Source organism: Abramis brama (assembly GCF_963993115.1).
Source record: "Abramis brama genome assembly, chromosome: 7".
In the NCBI taxonomy this organism is placed as follows: domain Eukaryota; kingdom Metazoa; phylum Chordata; class Actinopteri; order Cypriniformes; family Leuciscidae; genus Abramis; species Abramis brama.
Window position 1 is genome coordinate 15,601,007 of NC_139969.1, and position 11,229 is coordinate 15,612,235.

Genomic DNA, 11,229 nt, shown 5'->3' on the forward strand with positions numbered 1-11,229 from the left:
ATGTAACCGATTAAAAGATTACAAGGGCACATGAATAAAAAATATAAAAAATAAAAGAAGAAATGCTCAGATAAATCATGTATTATAAATAATGGTATATTCCAGTTTAAAAAAAGAAAAAGAATGATCCATTTTGAGTTCATGGTGACTTAAGCCTACAGCTGCTTCTATCTTAAAGTTCAGACCTTCAGCACACACACTGTATTCTACTCTACAACAGGCTCCAGCACACCTCAATGTATTTTAATACCTCTCCCTGTATGAGATCCTTCTGAGTGGCCAGTAACACTATCACATTATGCTCTCTTGAATTACAGAAACTGTGCAGCTTTTAAATTGTATGCTACACATTTCACAGTCAGGATATACACACTGAGCGAGTGGATAAGTTAATCCAAAAACACTTTATTGGTCACACAGCAGATGGAGAAACAAACAGTTGAGTAAATACTGGACATTGCAGTTGATGGATGAATAAACTGTTGGAGCACACACACCTCAGTATTGTGGTGGAGTAGGATGCTGGTGAATATCGCAGAAAAATACAACACACTTGGAGAAACATGAGGGAGAATAGCAGTTAGCCTAAGTATGGTGAAAATAATTCACAGGCACAGGAGATCACAGTAATAGGTCTGTTTCCTAGTCCAATACTAGACAAGTGACTGAACTGAGGTGTGTGTTTTTATGTGGTGGTTGATAAGGTACGTTGATGAGTGACAGGTGCCGGTGATCAGAAATCTGGTTATTGTGATCGTTGAGGGGTGGTGGTGAGAGAGCCTGGTGAACCTGTGACATCACTAACCACACCCACAATATTAGTGTACAACGGAACTTCAGTCGGTGCATTCATTTACTGCTGAATATAATGGACACACCAGTTTCATTCACAATATAAAGCAATATTCAGGATTTTTTTTTTTAATCCAACAGTAATAGAAATACAAACTACCTCTGGACTTCCAACATGAAGGGTCTACTCATTATTGTCATTGTAGTTACAGGTAAATTAAGTATTAAATAAGCTGAACAAACAATATCCCATTTTTATATGAAAGCAATTATCACGTGCTGTTTTTTGTTTAATATTTATCTATTTTATAACTGAAAAGATGCATTTGTAACAAGTTTTATTTAAATATAATCCCCCTGATCAGAGATTACAGAACAAATCTTTTAATTTAATTTCAGGTGTGTTTTCTGACAGCATTGGACCAAGAGAAGAAAATACAAATATCATCAAGGAAGAAGGAGAGTCTGTGACACTGAGATGCTCATATGAAACTGACAGCAATTATGTTAGACTTTACTGGTACAGACAGTATCCAAACGGAGAACCTCAGTTTTTACTGTGGAAAGGTGCTCGATCAGAGAGTCGTGCTGGGCATCAACCAGACCGTCGGTTTCAGTCAACAACATCCCAATCATCCACTGAACTCATTATTAATAAAGCAGATATGACATATTCAGCTCTCTATTACTGTGCTCTAAGAAATGTAGCCCAGTGATACAAAATGCTTGAGACGCTTTACAAAAACTCAAATACGCAATGTGCTTTAAACAGTCTTTAATCTATTAGCATCAAACCACAATTTATATTTTTTTGTAAACCACAGCTCTGGATATAACAGTGTGGTAACACCTGTGAATATGAGAAATTATGAAAGGTTACATATAAGATGGGATTGCGTGTGAAACTATCATTTAGCATTGTTTTTTCTAAGTATGTTATTTAAAAACAACTCTAAATTCAAAATTCATTCAGTAAACAAAGGGAATGGAATTTGTTAAACTAAAAATTGTACAAAAACATACACACAAAAAAAATATTCTTAAGTATGTATAGTTCTCTGTGCATTATCTTCTATAGATTAAGCAGATCTTCATAGTCGTCATGTATGGAAAGAGGAGGAGTTTAGCACAGACATTAGTGCACAGATACATGTAGGTAACAATCAAGCAGCTGGTCTTTGTTTAGCTTCCTGCCACTTTGTTGAGTGAACATGTTCATCTATATTATGATACTGATGTCAACAACTGAAGGTATACTATTGCAATATTTAAGAAATATATCACAATAATGAAATCCAATGCATAATTTAATTTAATTGTGCTCTTTTTAATGATTTTTGTTCCACATTTAAATACACTATATAAAAGATTAATATATTAATGTTGTGCTTTTACAAGATGTGTGTATGTGCTAAATTTAATGCCACTTTAATTTGCAGGCTCCAGAGCCACAGAAGTCATCACTCCAAAAAGCGAGAGAGTATTTGCACTTGAGGGTGACAATGTGACACTCTCTTGTAACTACAGCGGTTCTGTTCGTGGAGTTCACTGGTATCGCCAATACGCAGGTTCACCACCACAGTTCCTCATACTGGAATATTTAGGGGCAACTACTGAAGCTGATCCACCCGTTCCAAGAGTAACCATCAATCACAGAAAAGAGCAAAGTCATGTGGATCTGGAGATCTCCTCTGCTGAAGTATCAGACTCTGCTCTGTATTACTGTGCTCTGCAGCCCACAGTGACAGGAAATACAGTAACACTGTACAAAAAAGCCTTCATCACAGCATCACTGTTTAGCTAGCCTGCCAATGATAACACCATCCAGGAATGTAGGAGTACTGTTCGATGACCAGCTGAATGTCTGCTTTTCCCTAAATTGGATGAATTGAATTCCATGTATCATCAAAGTAGCAAGATAGAAAAACAAACCTGTATATGTGTCTATCTGGTGAGTGATGTCACTAACCACACCCACTTTACAAATACACATTAGAACGTCTACATTCATTCAAACTGCAGTGTCAGTGAAAAGTATATTCTTCTTCATTCACATGAAATACAAGGAAATACAAGGATTCCATGAAGTCATTCATTGTGATTTTTCACAGTGTCACATTGTCTCTTATCCCTGTGAACATAATTTGGCTTAAAACAAAATAAATCACTCGGAATATTAACATGGACAGATGCAAATTGCTGATTCTCATGACAGGTACTTTTTTTTAAAGTGTAATTGCTCAAAAGTTATCAGTAAGTTTTGTTTTTTCAAAGAAAATAATACTTTTATTCAGGAAAGATACATGAAATTGATCATAAGTGAGATTAAAGACATTTCTGATGTTACAAAATATTTCTATTTCAAATACATGCTTTCCTTGAGCACAAACATCAGCATATTACAATGATTTCTGAAGGATCACTGAAGACTGGAATAATGGCTGCAAAAATAAATAGTAATTTTAATCAATTTTAAACTATTATTATATTTCACAATATTATCGTTTTACTGTATTATTGATTAAATAAATGAACCCTTGGTGAGCATAAGACACTTCTTTCAAAAACATAAAATAATCATGCTGACCCCAGACTTTTGTAGTGAATATAAATGATTTAATTAGTATTTTTTAGTATTTAAGTATTTTTCAGAGTATTTTTATTATCGTTCTAAAGCACACATTTTCTTGTAGGTGTATTTGCTGACAGCATTGTGCCAAAAGAAGAAGGTACAAATAAAACCAGGAGAGAAGGAGAGTCTGTGACACTGAGCTGCACATATAGCAGAAATAATGTTTACCTGTACTGGTACAGACAGTATCCTAATGGAGAACCTCAGTATTTGCTGTTTAAAGGGGCTCGCTCGTCCGATGAAGGGGATGTATCGGACAGTCGTTATAAGTTAACTATATCCCCTACATCCACTTCACTCACTATTTACAATGTGAATCTGTCAGATTCAGCTCTCTATTACTGTGCTCTTAAGAGTAGGAGCCCAGTGATACAAAGTCCACAGACGCTTTACAAAAACACACACAACTCGTGTCTCAGTTATCCACCACATCTCTGTGTCTTAAACCACAAGACAACAGGATGTGGTCACACCTGCTGAAGAAGAAGAAGAAAAAACTTTTACAACTTTTATTGGTTAGGTCCACCTCTTCAGGCTTCCTCAAATTAGCAGTTGTGAACTTAAAGCATTTAATAACAAAACTGTATAGTGGTGGCAATAAAAGTATTTATTTAGTGGCATCTACTGTACAACTATGGAAGTGCATTTCACAGGGAGTTTAAAATAAGAAAATAAACTGTTTTTAAAAATGGGTTTCCATATTTTGCAGTTTGTGAGCTACAGCTTTAAGGGGAGGGACTAACTAGAGATGTTAATGCTTTCTTCAGTAACAGGTGTTTCATATTAACTCGTATTTCGTCCTGAAAAATGATACTCTTTGTTTTTATTGTGCTCTTTTCCCTTTCAAGTATGTATTCTGTTCTAGTCTGTCAGGATTTTTCTTTATTGCTTGTTTGTCCTTTTTTCACTTTTAAGATTAATATGTTAATTTTTAAACAAGCTAATTAGTTTTTTTCTTTCTACAGGTGATATTTTTGGGAATGTCATCACGCCGGTTCAAACTGAAGTATATAGAACAGAAAATGAAATGATATCCCTGTCGTGCAACTACTCCTCTGCAGTGAGTCTATATTGGTATCGCCAATATCCCAGATCAGCTCCTGAATTTCTTTTCGTCATTCTGCATGCTACTGGGAAAGTTTTACAGAAGTCTAAAGTTGTTGATCTAGATACTCGATTCTCTGGAAAACTGAATAAGGAGAAACCCCATACGTATCTCGAAATCTCTTCTGCCAAAGTAACAGACTCTGCGATGTACTACTGTGCCCTGGAGCCCACAGTGACAGGAAAACAAACTACACTGAACAAAAACTCTCCCAGAGGGTAAACCACAGTCAACGCATCACAGTCAACTGGCAGAAATACCAGCAAAAAAAAATTTGTTAAACATAGAAACATACTGTACTGATATAGAGCAACCATTAAACTAGAGAGGAACAGCATTTCATCTTCAACTGACAAAATATAGGTAGTTTATTTGTCAATCCAATTCATCCATGTGCGCTCCAGTCCAGTTTGGTTTGATCCAATACACATTTTCAGTCTCTTGTGAATGTAGTTCAAAACATCTATATATTATGCTTTCCGCTGGCGGTCAGACACTTTCTCCACTGCTTTCCGCTTCCAGTGAAAAATACAAATAAATTCAATCAAATGTTTCTGATATACATCAGTTTTGCTTGGTTAATCACATGCCGTATTTGCGGATGGGTTTCAAAACTAAGGCTGCTTGTGTCAAAAAGTTCAGTTCAGTTCAACTTTATTGTCAGACTCAGGGTCCATTAGAAAACCATACAACATTACAAACACCCAACCCCTCCCTAAAAAAAACAACAACAAAAAACAATTACCAATTATAAAAGACAGTTATACCAGTGCCTCCACAGAGATGACTGGTATCGCACAACACTTTTACTAGGATTTGCCAGTAGCTTAATAATGTCATTCTGAGAGCCATCCAGTCGACCAATAAATTTGTACATCAGATTTCTCAATAAAGCCTGGAAAGTGTTGACTCTTGCCTTACAAAACAATTTACTTGCACTACACCACCTAGGTTTTTTAAGCAATATCCGCATACAGTCATTACAGGCCACCTGAAGCGTATGGTTGTCTTTTTAAACTTGGCCCACAATGGGGCAGTGTAGAGTGGAGTAGGCTTGAAAGAGCCTTATATTAACATTGTCTGAACACATATAGAATTTTCTTGCTAACATGTTAGCTTGAGCATAAAGCATACGACACTGCCTATACATGTCATCATCATCATCAGACAATTGATCTGTGAGGAAGTGCCCTAGGTATTTTGTTTTATTACAAATACCTAGCAATTTACCTGACAGATAAAAAACTGGGAAGTTGAGATCTTTATCCCCTTTTGTTCTGCATATCATGACAACACTCTTCTTAGCATTATACTGCACATCATATTTGAGCCCATAATCAGAACATATATTCAGCAACTGTTGAAATCCAGCACTGCTAGGAGAAACAATAGTCAGATCATCGGCATACATAAAATGATTCATTAGAGCATTACCAATCATACAACCAGTTTTGCCGCCTCTTAGTTGTTCTGATAAGTCATTCATACACAGGTTGAAAAGGGCTGGGGAGAGTAACCCCTCTTGTCGTACTCCATTACCAACACTAAACGGAGCGGAGACTATTACCCCATCTGACCTCCATACTCTGGTTGGCATACCAGTATTCAGTACCAAAAAGAATCTGCACCAAGAGACTACTAAATCAACACATACTGGGGTTAGATATTTCCAAATACAAATTTTAAAATGTATTAAGCCACATATGGGCTACCTAACTACAAAATCCTAATTTAACCTAATTATGAAAAACATAAGTGAGAATGGTAACAGTAGCAGTGGTCTTCCCTCAGTGAGATTAGATTGCCATCTGTATCAATAACCTTGGGCCATCTAATTAAACCAAATATGCCAATTTCTGTCGAAGAGTTGTTCTGGTGCAACAGCAAGAGAATTTGTTTTTTTAAAGAACATTAACATAACATTAACATTAACATATAAACAAAAAAATCAGCAACACTTGCATGGAGATTTTGGTTAATTTCTCCATTCCTCAAGTATTTTAGGGTTTAAAAATGTAATTATATGTCAAGAGGCGGAGCTTAACACAGGCCTGTAAAACACAGACTAGTTCAGTGATCATCACAGATCACTGAGGGAAGCAGGAACCTGTTCATCATGTTCACTTGTGTACTTATATTGCTGACTTTAACTCAAGGTAAAATCTTACATGTATCATTATATCACAATATCTCATTTTAAACATGCTGAAATAGGTTTTTGTTGCAGGTAACAGAGCTAAAGATGCCATCACTCCATACAGTGAATCAACATTTGCCACTGAGACTGAGAGTGTGAAACTCTCTTGTAACTACAGCGGTTCTGTTAATAGTCTTCACTGGTATCGACAATACGCAAGTTCACCACCACAATTCCTCATACTGGACTACTATGGAAAAAAGACTGAAGCTGATCCTCCAGTTTCTGGAATATCCATTAGTCACAGAAAAGAAGCCAGCAGTGTGGATCTGGAGATCTCCTCTGCTAAAGTGACAGACTCTGCTCTGTATTACTGTGCTCTGAGGCCCACAGTCACAGGAAACACTCGACACACCATACAAAAACCTGATGATGTTAGTCTTACAGTAAGATATCAAAAACAACAAATTTCATACAGATGAAAGTGAAAGTTTGATTCTGATGTTACATTCAAATTCATATAAATATTGAAATGTTCTAGCTGGTTAGTATTTCTGTAACTTTATGTACATGCACTGATAGATTCAAATTATTGTATTAGAGCATTTTAATGAACATTGATGGAATAAACTATATTCTCAGATGTCTCATCATGTTTAAAAAATATATAAATAAATAATCATCCATCACATTTACTGTATCATCCATTATCTTTTCCAGACTCACAAATGTTTCATCCTTGTTAGACTTCGGGACATTGTCAATGAGTGAATAAATATTTGTTACATCACCACTGGGGGGTGCTGTGTACATTAAAACATTTCAGACTCAGAGAGGATACCCAACTGTATCTGTAATGATTTCACATGTGCAAGGAACAACAGAAGACGGTCCCTTTGCCCTCTGAATACATCTTGAATTTTGTGAAACTGTGCTTAACTGTCATGAAAATAAATTATTGTCTAAACATGTCCTCAATGCATAATATAATTAAATGGGTAAAATATAAACATGTTTCACATAGGATTGTGAAATTTACTGAAATTAATAATTTTTTGACCGATTTAAAGGTATGGGTATAGGCCTAGGCCTAAAGATTTAGTTTTTCCTCACTCATTGCACTTGATTAATAATTTATAAAGATATCAATCAACACACCATAACAAAATGTGACTCTAGACTGCAATAATGCTACAAGCACAAACCCCACTTTCAAATATTAAATATTCTAACTCCACTAAATAGCCTCTATTTTGTTTAGCTTTGAATGATCCTTATAGTAAGATAATGAAAAATACTTATTCAACAAAAAGCATAGTTCGTTTTTGAGCTATTCATACACTGAGGGAAAGACATAAGGAAAGACAGAGAAGGAGGTCTAACTAAACCACACCCATGACAGCTTCACAATACACTACTACAATCATACATTTACTGTTTAGCTTTACTTTATAAAGCTAGTTTGGTAAATCTTCTCAACATGGAGAGATGTTTTTTGATGATTCTTATATCTGTGCCAGGTATAAAACTTTTAATCTAAACAGACTCAAATATAATGTACATTTAAAAATAAATAAATAATTCTATATATTTTGTTGAAGAAACCATTTTTGGTATTGTAATTTTCATTTATAAATGTTAATGTTTGGATAAGTAGACAAGCCTTCTGACCTGTCATGAAATCTGTCTAATTCTCTTGCAGGGTTTCTGTCTGACAGCATTGAACCAAAAGACAAGGAAACTAATATAAACAGAAATGAAGGAGAGTCTGTGACACTGAGCTGCTCATATGATGCAAGCAGCACTTACATCTATCTCTATGGTATAGACAGTATCCTAATGGAAAACCTGAATTTTTACTGTGTAAAGGTGCCCAGTCACGGAGCGGTTATGAGGATATACCAGACCGTCAACGGTTTCAGTCGACTACATCACAATCATCCACTGAACTCATTATTAACAGTGTAACTCTGTCAGATTCAGCTCTCTATTACTGTGCTCTAAGAGTAGACGCCCAGTGATACAAAATGCCTGAGAGGCTTTACAAAAACTCACATGCAGTTTTTGCCTTGATTCAAATAAGAATTAAACCACAACTTCATCTTGTGTAAACCACAACACAATACTGTGACACCTGTTGGAAGAAAAACTTGTGCTAGGAAGACACTATAAAGTAAGAATTTAATTAATTGTTTTTGTCATTCCATAGTAATCCTTTCCACAAAAGACTCTGAGAATAAATGTTCCTTGCTAAAATCCCAATAAACCTTATTTGCCTGAGCAAATATATATATATATATATTACAATTAAACTGTGTATTTAAGTTTTTTAATGCTATCATCATCAGTAGGCATACACTGACTAAAATAAAGAGACCAAAATAGAGAACAACAAATGTTTCCATGTTTCTCTAATACCTTCTGCAGCAAACACAGGCTATTAGTGGTACTACAGTAAAACTCCTGACCTATGCGTTATATCTGACACATCTAGGTATCAAATGCTATTTGATTATTATTATGATTATGGATTCAAAGCTGTATGGACTGCAGCTTTAAGGGGAGGAGTTCATTTGAGACAATCTCCTTTACTTGACAAGGAATGAATGATGAGATGAACAGCAGTTTGTGCTGAATGTATTATTGTGCAAAATGGTTGTCTGCTTGCATATTTTACTTTGCTTTGTGTGTACATTTTATGGATTAAATACTGAATTATTCTCATTACAACTTTAAACTAACATCATAAGTGTTATGATGTTTCAATAAATGATTGCATGATGTTGTATGAATTTTGACTCTTGCAGGTGACACTTTTGGAAATGTCATCATCACTCCAATCCAAAATGAGATGTTCCGTCTAGAGGTCTGGTCTTGTACCCACTCTTTACTCTATAGTGGTATTGCCATTATCCCGGACAAGCTCCAAAGTATATATATTTCATTCTACATGCTACTGGGAAAGTTACACAAACATCAGAATTTGTTAGTGTAGATCCTCAATTTCCTGGAAAACTGAATGAAAAAAAAATGTGGATCTGAAGATCTCCTCAACTAGTGACGGATTCAGCATTGCACTACTGTGCCATGAAGTCCACAGTGACAGGAAAACAAACTGCACAGTACAAAACCTCCAACAAGGTCACACATCACATCACTATCAAGACAATATCAGAATATTACTGCATTTTAAACACTATCAGACAACTGGACATGAAAGAGTCTCTTAAGGAGTGAGTGTCATATAAGCTTTAACTTGTGTTTTACTTCAGACAGCCATTCTGATCAGCACCACAACAAAACTTCTGACCTGTGTGTTCATGTTGACTCCACTCTATACTTCCGCTCAGTCTGTTTTTCAATTGCAGCTTTAAGGGGAGGAGCTTGCTTGAGACATCTTCTGTTTGACAAGGAAAGAATGCAAAGTTTAGCTGAACAACAGTTTGTGCCAAACTATCAACAACTATCAACATGTTACTCTTCTTAACTGGTCTGATTTGTTCTCTTATATGTAAGTATTCCATTGCAGGCAGAATATTTGTTTGTCTCTTCTATTACTTTTCTTGTTATTAATGAGTATGTTGTTTGTTTTTTTATATTTCCATGAATTTTGATTCATGATTTTGAAGGTGGCAGTTTTGCAAATATCACGCCAGTCCGGACTGAAGTTTATGAGAAAGAGGGAGAAAATGTTACTCTGTCCTGTAACTACTCCTCAGCATCAACACTACAGTGGTATCGACAATATCCCGGATCAGCTCCAGAATTTCTTCTGCTCATTATACAGTCCACAGGAAAAGTTTCACAAACGTCAGAAATTGTGGATCGAGATCCTCGGTTCTCTGGAAAAGTGAATGAAAAGAAAACCCATGTGCATCTGGAGATCTCCGCTGCTAAAGTGACAGACTCTGCTGTGTATTATTGTGCCCTGGTGCCCACAGTGACAGGAAACACAAGAACACTGTACAAAAACCCTCTCAACAGCAACACTGTGTTGGTGAATGTACAATGCATTGCATGTCTTCATAAAATATCTGCAAATAAAATAAATAAAAAATAAAATAAAACTTTGTCCATATATTAAATACATGTTTTTAGAAACAACACATCAATAAAATAGTTTTGTCATAGTAATAAAATAGTTTTCATGCAAAAAACTGAATCACAAGAATACTACTCAAATACATAACTCAGCAATACTAAACATTTTAGTAATAGGCTTTTATGTACAAGAGGAGTTGCTCAGAAGTATATATAGCCTAGTACTTGTATGATATTAGCTCGCCACCTGCTGGAAATCGTAAGAACAGTTAACACATTTAAATATTTGATGTTTTTGTTCTTTGTGGAACCTACAAGTCTTAGAGAAGTGCAGATGAATCCGATGAATCATATGACAAACAGTTGACATCATTTGTACTTCCTGCTTTTGCATTCACCCCAAGACATTTAAAGATCAACATCTCAAGAAACATTAAGACTCATCTGATGTGATCATGGAAAGAGTCCAAATGGCCAGTCAACAAATAGAAAAATATCTGGTGATTCTCCTTATAGTATCAG

At 35.5% G+C, this 11,229-nt stretch overlaps 2 gene segments (V, D, J or C); both read left to right on the plus strand.

The window, feature by feature from the left end:
- The first annotated feature begins 1,998 nt into the window (after positions 1-1,998).
- On the plus strand, positions 1,999-6,434 carry LOC311087506 (T cell receptor alpha variable 1-2-like). The segment is given in 7 exons: positions 1,999-2,043; positions 2,232-2,743; positions 2,904-3,007; positions 3,486-3,521; positions 4,390-4,747; positions 6,022-6,187; positions 6,414-6,434.
- Positions 2,028-2,596, plus strand: LOC311087505 (T cell receptor alpha variable 14/delta variable 4-like). The segment is given in 2 exons: positions 2,028-2,043; positions 2,232-2,596.
- Positions 6,435-11,229: the final 4,795 nt, after the last annotated feature.